The sequence below is a fragment of the Gallinula chloropus genome, assembly GCF_964237585.1.
Source record: "Gallinula chloropus genome assembly, chromosome: 3".
In the NCBI taxonomy this organism is placed as follows: domain Eukaryota; kingdom Metazoa; phylum Chordata; class Aves; order Gruiformes; family Rallidae; genus Gallinula; species Gallinula chloropus.
The window spans coordinates 115950675-115967630 of NC_140087.1; positions in this window are offsets into that span (position 1 = coordinate 115950675).

Consider the following 16956-nt stretch of genomic DNA (forward strand, 5'->3'; position numbering starts at 1 on the left):
AAGCCAACTGTCCCATTTTTCTTGTATATTTACGCAAGAGGGTAGTTTTTCACAGCTCTGGTTCAATGAGCTTGTAGAGTAATCTGTTACCAGGCTCATGGATTTTCATTGCACCTGTGCTTCTGGGAAGTGCCCAAAGATTTCTGTGTGGAGTCCTGTACAGTCATCTCCAATTCTTTCTGCAGCCATGAATGAACAGCTGCTTCCAAGTCTGTGTGACTTATGGAGCATGACTACACCATTTGTGCAGAATGACAATTTTAGTGAGGAAACCACTTTGATGGGTCAGCAGGGGGAAGGCAAAATTTGAATAAAGCCATACAAGCCTATCTGAGACAGAGGTGCTGTAAGAAATTCTGGAAGTGTTTCAACCAAGGAAATAAAAAGATTTTGAGGTTTGAATTTGTCTCCTGACAGTAGTTTGGAAAATGAATGTGCATCCAATAATCAAGGAACCATTCAATGTGAAATCTGGTGTACAGGAGGTGGGTGCTGAAGTCCTTTGTTTATCTCCCCTACAATGACTTATATGAATCTGTTAACAGAGATTATATGGTGCTGGGTGGAACCTATAACAATTTTCAGATGTCAAGCTAAATCTCAGCCTACCAGAGGAACTATAGTACTAACCGTACATGAGAAGGTGACAAGTAGTTAATCAGAGCACAGCTTTCACTATTAAGTAGCTTTCACTTTTGGATAACACAGGAAGGATTTTAGTCTTGGAGCTGTTCCACACTTAAAGCTGCTGCACCAAATCAATCCTGGTTTGGTTTCCAGTCACTGCCAAGGGGCAGCATCAAATGCTGCAGAGTGATACCAAACTATTTTTCTCCTTCCAGTAGTCAGATATGGAGTAATCTCTACCAATGTCCAACAAACATCAATAAGCTTAAAACCTGAAGAATGGTAATTCCTTTCCAAAATGTTCAGCATCACCACTCAGGAATGATGTAAGATAGTCTTAATGTGAAAACTATCAGGTCGTCTTTTATCTTGCTTCCAAGTCTTTCCTTCAAACATCACCATGATGTTTACATCTGGAAAGCAGTTTTAGAGGAAAAACACCTGGGGATCCTGGTGAACACCAAGTTGACCATGAGCCAGCAGTGTGCCCTTGCAGCAAAGGCAGCTATCAGTATCCTGGGCTGCACTAGGCAAAGTATTGCAAACAGGTTGAGGGAGGTGATCCTTGCCCTTTACTCAGCAGTGTCAAGGCCACACTTGGAGTGCTGTGTTCAGTCCTGGGTTCCTTAGCACAAGAAAGATATAGACATAATGGACAGAGTTAGTGAAGAGCCACAAAGATAATAAAGGCACTGGAGCATCTCTCCTATGAGGAAAGGTCGAGAGAGCTGGGACTGTTTGGCCTGGAGAAGTAAAGGCTCATGGTGATCTCATGAGTATATAGAAACAACTGAGGAGAGGGTGAAAAGAAGATGGAGCCTGGCTCTTTCAGTGGTGCCCAGTGACAGGGCGAGAGGCAGTGGGCACTCATGGAAACACAGGAGCTACTGTCTCAATGCCAGGACATTTTTAATGTGAGAGTGACTGAGCACTGGCACAGACTGCACAGACAGGTTGTGGACATACTGAGAACTCATCTGGACATGGTTCAGGGCAACTGTCTCCAGATGTCCTGGGTTGGACCAGAGACCTCTGGAGGTCCCTTCCAACCTCAACCAGTCTGTGATTCTGTGATCTTACAAGTAACGTTGCAATCACCTGTAACAATGTAGGTGGGTAAGCACAAGGATTTGTACCCAAGCTACATCACGTTACAGGCACACTGGAGCTCACATCTCTTAACAACTGCCGTGGTAGCAGATATGGCTACAACATGGGACCTACGGGCCTCTCATTCTCTAGGTCCAATACCAACATCCTTGCACTTTTATGTTGCCTGTGTCACTCTCCCACTAACAGTAGCTACCAGGACTACAAAATATTTTACTCTGACCATTAAGAACTGTAGAATACCTGATGCTGTGCTAGTTTATTTGTTTTCTGTAATAGACTAAACACAATGCTTTGTGTTTTCCCTTTCATGCTGGCCATTATATCAGTAACATTATTGCTTAAAAATATGAATATAGAAATGGTTTCTCAAATCTTTCCATGTCTCGGGCATGCTGCTCCCATGGGGAAGTGTAGTAATGCACATATACATCCATATTTTCTGTCAGTGCAGATATACCCTCCTGATTTAGAGTCATTGTTTTTTCTAGTATAAGAAATGATACCATTGCTGTAAGGGTGGGGTTATATATCTCTCTGAATTTATGATGGTGGTACTGCTGGAAAGGCCTGAATAAGCTTGGAAGGTACTTAAACACATGAAATCAATTCCATATAGAAGTAGTTAGATCTTTTACATAATTAACCTACACAATTTCACAATAAGCTTTTGGGTCAGTCCCTCCTACTGATTTAGTTCAACAGATCTCAGGATCAGCAGAGCGGGACTATGTCCTGGTTATCCCTGTGGAAGCCTGACAAATTGAATTATACTAGATGCTGCAGACTGATCCTTCTGCAACGCAAGTATCTGCACTGAAAGACTGTCTGCTGATGGAAAGCAGATTGGATCCATCCAGGCTGAAATTTTGGGTTAGGACACAGGCATGGATCTCCAAACAGTTGTATCGCTGCATCTTAATTAGTTACTGCTCCCCATTACAGCATAAAATGGGTTATTAGCTACCATAATACAAAAGGTTTTTCCTCATAACTGCATCAGACAGTGTGTTGGTTTTTGTATTAACTCAAAACAAACTTTACAGTGAAATTCTACTGTTACGTGAAGGTAAAAGTAAAAAGCACAAAAAAGCTGCACATCTGCCTGGCCAGTCTGACCTGCTAGAGTCCCACAAGACATTTTTATGAAGTATTTACCAGATTTTCTTTAGACAATTTTGAAAAAAATATAGGATAGCATAGAAATAGGAGGTCTTCTCAGCAATATAAATACTTTCTTGATGTAAGTATGTACAGCAATGGAAGCATCTTTTCTGAACTTCTTGGTCCATCTGGGTGAAGTTTCATCATTGCTTCACAATGAGTAAGAGTGGGACTTATAACAGTGAGATGTTGTGGAGTGTGAAGATATATGTAGTCTCAAAAAAGTAATCAGAGGAATTAATGGTGGAAAAAAGGTCCATAAAAAGGCTATTAAGTGTGTTTAGCAGTAACACCTAGCTCTGAAATGCCCTAAACTGCAACTTGCTGGAAACTTCAGGGCTGTGATGGGTGATTTATTTTACACTTGCTTTCTGATCCCACTCTCTGACACTCGTGCTACAAGCTCTGAATAGAGACTAAGCTAAAGAGGAGTTTGATTTGGTGTGATCCAGCCGTGCTTAAGAAGTCTTTGTGGTTACACACACCTACAGTCTTGCTTGCTTTCCCCGTGCATTATTGCTGCGATTCCTGGGACTAGGGCTGATATCAACATCCTCCATGTCAAGCAGAAGCTATGCTGCAAAGGGGGAAGTTCATAGAATCATAGAATGGTCTGGGTTGGAAGGGACCCCAAGGATCATAGAGCTCCAACACCCCTTCCACAGGCAGGGACACCAACCTCCAGGCCTGGATCTGCACAAGGCTGCCCAGGGCCCCATCCAACCTGGCCTTGAACACCTCCAGGGACGGGGAATCTACTACTTCTCTGGGCAGCCTGTTCCAGCACCTCATCACTCTTTCTGTAAAAAACTTCCCCCTAATATATAATCTAAACCTTCCCTCCTTTAGCTTTAGTCCATTCCCCCTTGTCCTGCCATTATCTGCTCTTTTAAAAAGTTGAATCCCCTCCTGCTTATAAGCTCCCTTCAGGTACTGGAAGGCTGCAATGAGGTCCCCCCGCAGCCTTCTCTTCTCCAGGCTGAACAAGCCCAGCTTTCTCAGCCTCTCTTTGTAGGGCAGGTGCTCCAGCCCTCTGATCATCCTTGTGGCCTCCTCTGAACCCTCTCCAACAGTTCCACATCCTTCTTGTATTGGGGGCCCCAGATCTGGACACAGGACTGTAGATGTGGCCTCACGAGGGCAGAGTAGAGAGGGACAGTCACCTCCCTGTCCCTGCTGGCCACTCCTCTCCTGATGGAGCCCAGGATACCATTGGCCCTACGAGGTGCAAGAGCACACTGCTGGCTCATGTCAAGCTTCTCATCCACCACAATCCCCAAGTCCTTCTCAGCAGGGCTACTCTCAAGTTGGGTGAGGGTGTCTCAGTAAGAAGATTATGTAAGAAATTATAGTGGGGAGGAAAATTAATAGTAACTACGACTGTTTTAAGGGTGTGTATACCACAAGGGTACAATGCTATTGTGATGGGCAAATAAAAATGAGAGGAGCAGGAGGTAGGGGATGATAAAAGCAGTGGTGTTTTTCTCTTTTTCAAGACAGAATGTGTTGTATCTGAAGGTCAAATGCAGGGTACAGTTATTAAGTATTAAGGATAAATTTGTTTTGAAGAAACACCAGATGCTTACAAAGTATCAGCGGAGGGAATGTACAGAAGATGAAGAGAACATTACTAGCAATGACAATAAAGGAACAGAAGTAGGATATAAAAATACAAATAAAAACTGCTTTTTGCACAGCGTATGGCATTTTACAAATACAGAATCAACCTATGTGTGAGTCAACTGTTAGCAAAAGATGCTTTGAGCCAACATCCTACAGACTTAAATTAATGAAGCTACTATTAGAAAGAGTATTAGAGAAATGCTAACCTTGCAATGAATATTTAAGCTAAGATTTTTCTTTCTCCAAGCTGTATTAACTTTGAAATGCAAACACCCTCCAAGTTTAAGGCGCCTTATCAACAAAAGACATTATTTTTCTGCTTGCATGTTTAAAATGTGAAGTGCCATCCCTAGCACTGCCACATAATTCACTTTCCTACTACCTTTCACAGAAAACACAGTCAAGTAGCAATATTGAAGGTGAAACTGCATCTCCATTTGAAGTGAGATACATTCTTCTCAGGCTGTTAACAGAGACCCCCCTGCCCTTTCTGAAAGCTGAAGTCAAGAAGACCTTTAGCTGAATAGGCTGCTGCTTTCATAATAATGCTTGAATTTCAGCTAAAGCGTTTGCCCATTTATTTCCTCTCCGATTGCCTTGCTCGGAGGCGTTAATGCACTGGTTGATATTTTTTCATCTTGACCAGTACCAAAATAGTGCATAAACTGGAAAACTTTTCCTAGTTGAAAGCTAAATAGGATTTTCTGGTATCTTTGAGTAGCATTGCATCAATATTTTGGTATCCAGCAATACATATTTACGTTTCACTTGAGCTGTATTTGAGCTACAATTACCCGAAGAGAGGTTGTAGAGAGGTGGGTGATATTCTCTTCAGCCAAGTGACAGGTGATAGAACAAGGGGAATTGTCTCTTAGCTGCACCAGGGCAGGTTTAGATTAGATGTTAGGAAAAAAATTTTCACTAAAAGAGTTGTCAGGCCTGAAACAGGCTGCCCAGGGAGGGGGTTGAGTCACCTTCCCTGAATGTGTTTAAAAGACAGGTAGATGAGTTACTTAGAGATATGGTTTAGCATAGGACAGGAACAGTTGGACTTGATGATCTTAAAAGTCTTTTCCAACCTTGTGATTCTGTGATTCTGTATTGCTGTGACACTTTCTCCTGCTCTGGATGGTTGCAGGTAATCAAAGTGATACAGGGGCTCACAGAGAGTCCTTTTGGACAGCAAATGTATTTAAACATTTGCTAACTTCAGTTATGCTTTGAAGCCAGCTGCACTGGTAACCAAAACTCATCTGTTCACATGGGTTGCTTGCTGATGATCTAAATGCATAAGAATAGCTACCCCCCTGTGCTTTTCTCCCATCCATAGGTAGTCACTCGGCAGCTCTGAGCTTCCATTTCCTTGTCTTTGTCAAGGTCCTACAAGCATTTTTCAGTCCCTGAAGTCCTGAAGTCCTTGAACTCTCTGACAGCAAGTGCTAGCATATGGTAGGATACTCTTCATTCCTGACAAATGGAAAAACCTACATAGAAAAGAAAAGCTGAAAGGAGATAAGTTATAAGAGGGATAGAAAGCAGTTCAGTAGGTCATCTGACCTACACAGAGTAAGTAGAATTTGCCTATTTCAGTTGGGAGGGATATAACGCAAACATCTAGTCCCACTGTCTGATCACTTTAGGGCTGACCATAAATTGTATAATTTTGTAATTTTTAAAATATTAAATATTGTAATAGTGGCAGGCTTGGAGCATCCACCTTTTCTCTAGGAAGCCTGTTGCAGTGTGTGACTACCCTCTCAGTAAAGAAATGCTTCCTAAAGCCCAGTCCGAAGCTCCCTGGTGCAGCTTTGAACCATTCCCACATGTTCTATCACTAGATCCCAGGGAAAAAATGGTTAGCACTTTCTTCTCCACTTTGTCTCCTCAGGAAGCTGACAAACAAAATTTGACCATGAGCACTTGAATATCAGCATTTTGGAAAAAGTGGAGACTCTTTAGCACTTCTGGAATTAGGGCAGCTGTCAAGGAGGAAAAGACTTCCACTTTTTTCTTTGATACAAAGCATTTAATCAATTTTTTTAGCCATTTTTTAACCAGAGCTGTAATGAAAGTTGTCTGCTTTTTGGAATTTATGGCTAAAAAAACCCAGCTGAGTCTGTAGTCGGCAGTCTCTGCTTCACTTTGTATTTTCTCTCTCTCTGCCTGCTTGAGGTGGGCAAGATGGATCTATGTGCATCGTGTTCTCAGCTCTTCCTGTCTTTTGATGCAGGTCTTCATTGTGCATTTTATTGGAAAGAATATTGTGAACATTTGCTACTCTTTAGCCTCTGTTTTCTCCGTGGCGAGGTCTCTGTGTGCAATGTGCTATTTGGGCTTGGAAATTCATTTCTCATGGGGTCTATTCTGACGAATGCTCTGGACAGCAGTTTGCATGAGCATCCCTTAGTTTGGGAGCATGATTAAATGATCCTAAATTCTTACCCCTGTGAAATCTCTCCTGTGCAGCAGAGCTTTACCCATCTATTAGGTATTGCACTACCCTTGAGAAGTGGAACCGTCCGCTTTGGATTGCTGTTCTGAGCGGAAAAATTCTGTTGCATGGTCTGCTCAGGATGAGCAAACAACTTGATGACAAGAGTGAAAGGAAGAACTTCAGTAAAGGCAGCTCTCCATGTCAGCGAAAGGTTAATCTGTTTTTAATTCCTTCCAGGAAATTCGAAAGACAAGACACCTCCTGGCCTTTGCAGAATTCCCTGGCTGAGCTCACACAGGGAAGCTGAGCTTCCCTTTGCTGATCTGCAGATACAACGTCAATTTGCCTGCTCAGTGAGCTATCAAGGGCTCCTTTCTTTGGAGGGCACTTCTGCAGAACAAGGCATATCCTTCCTGTTGCTTAATGAAGCAATGCTAATGTATTTAAATGGACCCATTTGGAAGGAAACCATGTGAAAGCTGTTTGTCATCAAAACAGAATTCCTAGCTTTTATGTTAAACAAACAAAGACCAGAATAAATTGAGATAGCTAGTCAACAAACTGGATAGATCCAACCTCCTTCTTCTAGCAGCCTGAAAATTCACCACAGGACCAATGCAGAGGTTATGTAGAATCCACTGTAATGGGGAACCAATTCCTGAATTCGAACTGCTAGTGCAATCCTAGTCACAAACCAAAATAAAAATAAATTCCAAAGGGATGCGGATTTCTTATTGTTAAACTCCTCTATACATCTTCATTAATTTTATCTTCCCTGTATCTTCAGACTTTTTTTTCCTTGTCCCAGACAGGTATGGTGGAGGTTTTACTTTCTATGAGGAAGAGACACACTGTGCTAGTGTTTACAATTTCCTTCTTAGTCAGGGATGTCAGTAACAGAAATGTTGTATCCAGAGTTGCACTGGGGTCTGCAGGTCAGATCCAATGGCCTGTAGAAATGGATAAAAGCAACAAAACCAAGCACTGGTGCCCGGCTGAACCAAACCTATGTTTTAGTCACAGTCTATGACCCTTACTGCCTGGGAGTCACACCAGGCTGCTGAACCCAGCTTGTTAAGAATCACTCCTGTCCTCAGAACAATCACAGGGCACCAAGAAGATGTCCTTCATATAATGACAGTACAGCACGGAGAGCAGATGGGTGCTAGGAAAGAGCACTGGGAAGGAAAAGATATTAATTCAGCAGAGGTGCTGCGTGGGATCCATGGTTCCTCTGGCTATAGTGGTATCTTCAGTAGCTCACAGTAGATATCAAGAGCATATGGTCTAGAGATAATTATGCTTTTGTTCACCGAATTCATCTTTACTGAGAAGTGAAATGCACCATTCAGCCATCACTGTGGGGTAGAAAAAGAGGCATCCTACTTGTAACACGTAAAGTAAGTAACCATGGGCTCCTGTATAAACATGAGAAATATCTGTTACCTACTGGTATCTCTTTGTAACCATAGCTCTCACCATGCTCCTTAGGCAAAGATCTATTGCTCTCTTTGCTTACCTGTTTGCAAAGCACTGGGAAACAAAAATGTTCCTCTTTGCAGTGTGCTAATGGCTCACAAACTCTCAAATCACTGCAGTTCTTTAACAAAGAATGGCAGGATCCAGCAATAAAGGAAAACAAGTTTATAGACAAAATGTAATTAGAACTGGCAGAGCTGCTCTTTGCTATTCAGGAACATACTTGACTATGTTTTCCTGTTGTTTACTTATAGTCTTTATTTGTCTGAAAGAATGCATCTGAAAAAGGAAGAGAAACAGTATTTTATACTGAAAACAAAGCAGAAGGACCCTCATGAACACATGGAAACAAAAGGATTGGAATTGCTGTTGAATTCTGTCTGGAGATCTGGCTTCAACATTGTTTTGCTGATGGGTGCTCACAAGACAGAGTCCCAGATACACCCAAGCTCCTTGTTGGGAATTTCCACATCAGCCAGACATGGTGCCAGCATATACTCCAGGGTATGATGTGTCAGCATGTCCCTAAGAGCTTTGTCTTGCAGTTGGGCAGTAACTTGTCTGCAAGGTGGGAGTGTGCTTCAGTCTTCCAGCCAGGGAGCCACACCATGAACAATCCACAAAGAGCCAACCTGAGCAATGTCCTAAGGCCGGTGACTACCAGTGAGGTTGGGTGCAGACAGACCAGTGGATCTTGCCAATAGAATGCATTTGACTCTGGGAAACAGAGCTAGAATGTATGGAAAAGAGGGGATTGCGGTGCAACATGCTCAGGTCCCTTCCAAATTATGTAAAGTTTGCACTTGTAATGTTGAGATACATATTTTCCCTTCCACCACAGCTACCACCTTTTCTTTTTTCCTGTCAGCCACAAATTTTCTCCATTCTGTTTCAAGAGTAACAGTAAAACTCCTTTTCACTAGTTTGCCCATTTATCTCTTCCTCCTCTAGCATCTTTGCCACATTTCTGCATCTGTCATTCTCAGATTTAAATTACCTGCCTGTTGTGAAAGGTGCTGCACAGGTTAAAGCCTGACTTCACCTTACCTCGTTTGGTTTTCTGGCTTTTGGCTCATCAAACTTTTTGACTAATACTTATGTATTTTTTTTTCCTGCCTTCCTTCTCCCCTCTCTGCTTTCACTTCTGTATGCCCCCTTCCTGTAATTCCCATCTTCCTGGAATGAAGGTTATTTTAGTCTGAATGCCAGCTGAAATTCATTCCCTTCGCCTACCACTCCAACGCTGATCCCATACATCTGCTATCTTATGTGCTTTTTAAATCTCATGTTCATATTCTGTTGGTTTCTAAAAGTGGGAACACTTTTCATTTGCAAATGGCTTCAGTTCTCTCTGTCTTTATTTGAATCACCAGCTTGCCTTCTATAATTTGCCATAACTTTCTAATGGAGATATGGCTACAGAACACTTCCACTGACTCACCAGATGAAACCTCTGAATTTTAAGGTCTTTGAGGAAAAGAATGATTGTGTTCTAATTCTGCAAAGTGCCATATATAGTGCAACACACAAGTTGGAGAAAAATACTCTCAGAAAATGAGACAGGAGAGGTTTGAGTAGAAATAGCATGGTGAATGTTTAAGACCACCTGGGAAATCAAAGGCTCTTTAGCTTGTCTTCAGTAGGGTGGAATGAGTAGCGGGGAACTGTAAAAATAAGTGTTTGGGGGGAATGAACCTGCTGAGCAATAAGCACCATGATTTTGAGACATTAATCATGTCCTATAAACGCTGCGACCTCTTTTGATATTACAGGTGAAACACATATGGTGGATGTAATCCATCTTTTTTGTTTTGAGTAAATTGTTTAGTGCATTGTAATCTCAGACTCAGGACACTACGGCAAGTTGATGGTGTGCAAAACACTGGCTGACAGATCATACACACTTGCCAGCAGACCAACTCGATAGTGGAAGTAAGGGTGGAGGTGCTGAACATTTGGGCAATACCTACCAGTAAAATTATCAGGTGTAGTGAAGTTTGGATCACAACCAGGCAAGGTCCCAGAAGTAAATATGGGATCCAGGTTTTCCAGGTTATTCCATCTCAGTATTCCACACTGCTTAATGGGGCAAATGACACCGTGATGGGAAGGGGTGTAGATAGCAGCAAGAAAGAAAATCAAAATAGCTATTAGGTACCCTGGTGAGAGTAGAAAGGAGGAACACTTAACTGATATGGAATTTTAAAGTAGAAAGGAGCCGTCCGATATACATGAGTGCTCTGGAAAGATGACTATTGAATTTCTTTCCAAAGAATCTTTAGAAAATATTGAATTGCAGAAGTTATTTGAAATAGTGACCTGTTAAACAAAATTAAGTGCTCTACAATCAAGGGAAGATTGCTGCAGAGTGGGAAGTGACCTACTTAAAGCTTTGTTTCTGAAAGTCAGAAGTTCTTCAGCTGATGAATATTGCAACATTAAATAATGTTCATACTGCAACATTTAATGCTCTTATATGTCTGAGGTTGGTTTGGAGCCTGCTAGTTTGCAAGTACACTTTGGAGGAAAAAATCAACATAAAACCAGTATAAACCTAGTTGTTTAGTAGTCAGGAATTTAACTTAGAGTGCCTTATACTTTGATTAAACAACTGCGAATTTTTGTAAGTTTAATTTGAGTGGGATTCCCTGATATGTTTGAATTTAGCAACTAAGGTCTGAAGTAGCCCCTCAGACTGTGTTACAGTCCATGCATAGGAATGGATACAACCTGTGACATCTGCAGTGGCTTACGTAGTTCACCCCAGGTAGGTGTCTGAAATGAATGACCCTCTGGAGCTGCTGAGCTCACCTTGCCTCCTCCACTGACAATAGATCTGGCCCAAGAAACTAAACTTAGATATGGAAAACAGTTTTATGTTTACGGGATACATCCATTAAGACTGTAGTCCTCAGAGTTTTTCAGAACTGGAATATACTTTTATTTTACAGCACTTTAAGCCTTACTTTCTCAGTACTGATAAAATCTATAAGGTGTCAATACAGCCTATAGTTCTCCACAGAGTATTTTGCATCTCAAAAGGTTTGTCCCTTACCAACTTCTTTCCAGATCTTGTGCCTGATCCATGCTCCTCTGCAGATTGTCCCCAAACACCTTGAACAGCCAGTCTGGGGCATTTATCAATGCAGAAATCACTGGGCATCTCTCTCCTGACAGATTTCTTGTCTGTCTTGGTTTTGGCTAGGATAGAGTTAATTTATTTCTAGCAGCTGATGGAATGCTGTGTTTTGGAGTCAGAATGAGAACAGTGCTGATAACACCCTGATATTTCTAGTTGTTGCCAAGCAATCAAGGACTTTTCGGTTGTTGGTATCTCCCTGCAAAGGAGAAAAGAGGGGACACAGCCAGGACAGGTGACCTGAATTGGCCCAAGGGGGTATTCCGTGCCAATTAAGTAATGCTCAGCATAAAGGGGGGCTGGTGGGAGAAGGAGCAGGCAGCTCCAGTACACAAAGTTTGGGAATGGTCTGGTTTCAGGACAGCTCTGAGCTGTACAGCCTGAGTTGTGTGGTTCAGTGAGAAACTGCATTGTGTATCACAAGTTTCATATATTTGTTAATTTTATTATATCTATCTTTCTGCTATCCCAGTGAACTATCCTTATCCCAACCCGTGAGGTTTTGGTTCCTTGGGTTTTCTTCTCACTCCCTTTCCCCCCTCCTTCAATTCCCCCCACTCCCCTCCTTGAAGCAGTGGCTGCGGTGGTGCCCGGCTCTCAGCTGGGGCAAAGCCACGATATTGTCCTAACTGGCCAGCCTTGGTTCTGCTGAAACAGCCCTACCTGGGTTTTGCAAGCATGCAAAGGTTGCACAGGCAAAGCCAAAGGAGATGAGAAGGGAGCAACTTCTGCCTGTGCATCTGGTGAGAGTGTCCCTGCATGTGCAGGCTGCTCTCACACAGCCAGTCCCCTTTGCTTCACCATAAATGCAAACGCCCTTCATGCAGCTTTGTGAGAAACAAACTTTTCAGGATGACAGCAAAATGGGCAAAAGAGGAGGAAAGGGAGAAAAAAATGGGCTCAAAGGAATGATAATACTTTGCCATCCTTGATAAATCCTGTCCAGCGATCTGAGAAATGCTGCACTGTGATCATCCGACAGCAATCCCTACCCCAATCAAACCACTCTCTGGTACAATTGTTTGTGTAGTTATCTGCTGTTATGGTCAGTTTCTGTACTTCAGTTCTGTGAAGTGTTGTTGGAGTCCTTGATAAACACGCCTGCCTTTCCCCCTGACTTAAAGATCTCACACTTTGCATATGTGACTGAAGAGATCCTTGATGGGAACAGGGGAGCTTTTACATCTGCAATCTGGACTCTTGCAATCTCACTTGGGATCACACCTACTGACCTGCCCTCCTTTTCAATGCCAATGCTGTTTTCTGAGCAATGTGATGCTCGCTCAGTTTCAGGAAAAAAGCTCTTAGCACAACTTAATGGAAAAACTAAATGAATAACATCATTTTAGATGTGAATACAGCTCAGGGTTTGCTCTGTTGAATGAAATACACTGAAGAACAGTCAAATCAATTTAAGACATACCAAGCATGTATTTCTCAAAATCTGTTTCCTGAGACTAAGGCTGGCTGAAAAACTTAAAGTTTGTATGACTCACCCCAGTTATCTCTGATAACTCTCAGTTAGAATGGGTTTACATATAATAACTTGTGAACCTCTTTAGGAAGATGGAAAGCAGGCTGCTTGACCTCAAATCTGTGGGATTAAACACTCCCTTTTGGTGCCTCATCACTTTAAAAAAGTAGCAAAAAGACTGTGATTTCTTTAAGGTATCAGAAACATTAGGGCTTACCATCTTCATTGCAATTCCTCACTTTCCCTTAGCACGTTTCAAATAGTTAATGTTTCTTCTCATGAAATAAAAATAACTGGCAATATCCTGGACATTTGCAGAAGCTTAGTGTGATGGTAAAATTTTCAAGGCAAGGTCTGCCTCATGCATATTTTTTGACTGTGTATTGCGATGTTAGCCCACCTATAGCTGGAGTCCTGAAGGTGGCCCTCTTTCACACTTAAATTTAGGTCTTTATTAAGTATTTGTCTACATGTGTACTAGGTGTCAAGACTCCCATAACAGTCAGTAGAAATGAGATGCCTGAGGAGACAAATCTGGTTTTGCACCTCCTACAGTGTCTAATTGCTTTCGGTTACAGCTGGATCAAGGAGCTGTTAATGACCTGTGAAACCTTCAGAATAGAAGTTTAATTTGAAAAGGTAATGTCCAAGGGCTGCTTGATGACCTAGTTGAACAACTGGAAGTCAGGAGTGAGCTTAGGTATCATTTGTAATGAGTAGATACTCCCCATATGTCAGCAAACTGATGATCACTGAGGCTTCCTTGAAAGTGATTTGATATACTTTAGGATATGAGACATCCACATGAGAGAGGTAGATATGACACAGGACATATATGAGACCTGTCTGGCTTTGTAAAGGTCTCTGAATGTCAGGTGGAACTCTATCACATCTTGAATGACGTGAGATGTTATGCATGGGCAGCTGATTCAATGTCCAGCACATTTCCAGTACAAAACAGCTATTTTTGTGTTTGCTCCAGTTTAATTTTCCTGACACCAGTGTGGAAGGGTATGGTTTTGAATCCGAATGATCTGAATCTGAAACCTACAAACTATGCATATGCATTCTTAGAGATGTCAGTGGATATCAAGTACTGTCAAATTGCTCTTTGTCGTGCATAACAATGACACCATTGTAAATATCATCACCCAGAATCCAGAACCTTACCAGTTGTATGCATCTGCTTACAAGAAGAGGGTGAAAGACATGGATTGCTTCACTTCTTGGACTACTGAGAAACCCTTGCATATTTGCGGTTGGAAGGTGGTGTAAAATCTTCCAGGGAAAAGGTTTGGATGGGCTAGATTTATGTACAATTGAAATGTGGATGGAAGGGAACTCATAACCAAGAAAAAGAAATATAGTTTCCTGTAGTGTGCAATTAAACCCCAAAATTCCATAGATTCTAAAAAAAATGGATACGCTGTTACATGGATAATAAGAAAACTTCTGAAATGTTGTTAATATCTAGGAAGTGGTTTCAAACCTCATGCTGCAGGATATATAATGATCACTACATCAGAAGAATCTCATTTAGGTGTGCTGAAGGTCTCCTTTTCAGCCCTTGGCAATGGCTGATGTCAGAGGTGACATTTGGGATTTGGCATGCCTTATCTTCATGCAGTATGACTGTTTCTGTTTCCCTAGGTCAGGTGTGAGCCAAGGTCATTTTTACGTCCTTCTTCAAGGTTGTCTAGATACAGTGGCACTCTCCTGCATGGTGAAAGTGTTTTGACTGCAGATTAGGTGTGTAGGGGAAATGGTAGATGCTCTGTCAAACAGGCAGTGGATGGGGACTGAATAAAACACAATGGAAAGTGAGGAGTGCCAAGAGCTGCATTGATGAGGAAGGGATTATTTGTCCAAGCAGATTCTTTAATTTATCTTGTAAATTTGTCACATTCCCCTCACCTTGTCTTTTTCCTTGGCAATAAAAGAAAGACATTTTCCCTATTTTACACTCAGCCATCACGGTTTTAACCAAAAATGTGTAGACTGATTAAATCCTTCTGAGGTGACTTTGTCTGTATGTGAGATACAACTTCATCAATTCTCATTGTATCTGTGTTGTATCTATATTCCACATAGTTTATGCATTTATTTTGCACTGAAATTTTTCACTGCACACTACTGAATTAATTTTTTTCCCTGGCTTGTACAGTCACAATCATGAAAATTCGTGACAAGACAAAGGGTAATGGTTTCAAACTGAAAGAGGATAGTAAAGAAGTACATAAGGAAGACTTTTTTTACAACAAGGGTAGGGAGGCACTGCCACAGTTTGCCCAGAGAAGTTGTGGATGTCCCATTCTTGGAAGAGTTCAAGGCCAGGTTGGATGAAGCTTTGAACAAATTGCCCTAGTGAAAGATGTCCCTGCCCACAGCAGGTGGGTTGGTCCAGGTGTTCTTTAAAGGTCCCTTCCACCCCAAACCATTTCGTGATTCAATGAAAATTGAAGTTCTGTGCTGTTGTGTGGCTTCAGCAGGGCAGCACGTTTTCCTTTCTGCTGAGTGTGGTGTGGGTGGTAGCTGTGTCAACGGCGATGATGAAGCCATAGGTCTAGACAAGCCATCGATGACAATGATGTGGCAAACAACTGAAACTGCAACTGTGCTCATTTATTGGGGTCAATGTAACAGTATGTCCCATTGAAAAAAGGCAAGCTGGGATATATTTGAGCCAGAGGAACATCTTCTGTTAACAATGGGTGTCTTAATTTGCAACTTCATAGGACCTTATAATTATTTAAAATATTTCATGATTAGAGCTGTGCTTAAATACACTTTTGGTGAAGTGCTTGGCATTTGCTGATCTGTGGAACTACTGGGATGGGCAGCACAGTATGTTATTGCATGAGATTAGGGGAAAAGTTTACTGTGCCCCTTTCTTTGCCTATTTCCCCACAGTGTCAGGAAAGAACATCTCAGGGTTGAAAAAGAGCAGGAATGCAGTCTACCAGTTTGAAGGACTCAATTGTTATGAAAAACTTTCTTGCAAATGTATTTAAATTTGTAAGATGCTTTACAACAGGGAAAAATAGAGAAAAAGCAGTTATTCTTCCCATGCTGCAGGCCTTTGGGGAAAAATACTGTGCTCTAATGACCTACAACTCACAAACCGAGCAAAGTTAATAAGGAAAAAAAAAAGATGGTGTTGTTTGGCAGCAGAATAAAAAAATATGCAAATATTTGTGTTCCATTGACAGGTTTAGTCAAAAGCCCAGGGGGCAAGCTTTCAAATGGCACAGGGTTACAGAAAATAAAACCAGACACATATTCCATATGGAACGCAAACTTAGACTCAGCTATAGAGAATGAAACACCCAGCCCCCCTCTTCCTGTATCCCCCAAAAAACGGTTAATGCAGATGCATGTGAAGCAGTTTATAGATAGCTTGTGAAAGACAGATGGAATGGGAAAGGAGAGCAAGTGCTGCTTCATGCTGTCTTTAGCACTGTCAGGATCTTGCATCTATTTGGGAGACCTTTTGTCCAAAGAAGAATGGCAGAGGAGTGGACTGTGTGGCAGAGCATAAAACATTATGCTTCGTGGAAGTGGGGACTGCTTGAACCACAGTTACAGAGGTGTAAGCATTAGTTACCCACTGCCTTTAGAAACTAGGAAAGGGCAGCTTTGTAGAAAAACCTCTCAGCCAACCATTTCAGGGAAGTCAAGAACATGACATTAAGGAGCTACAGAAGGTCGTGTGTCCCCCCCTAGAATCATAGAATTACTTAGGTTGGAAGAGACCTTTGAGATCATTGAGTCCAACCACAGCCTAACCCTACCTAGTCCACCTCCATGTTTGATTTTGCCATGGGAGGACATCATACTGCTCCCATCATCCCTCGCTGCTGGCTGGTACCTCAGCTTCCCATTGCCACCTCCGCTTGGGCCACAGTG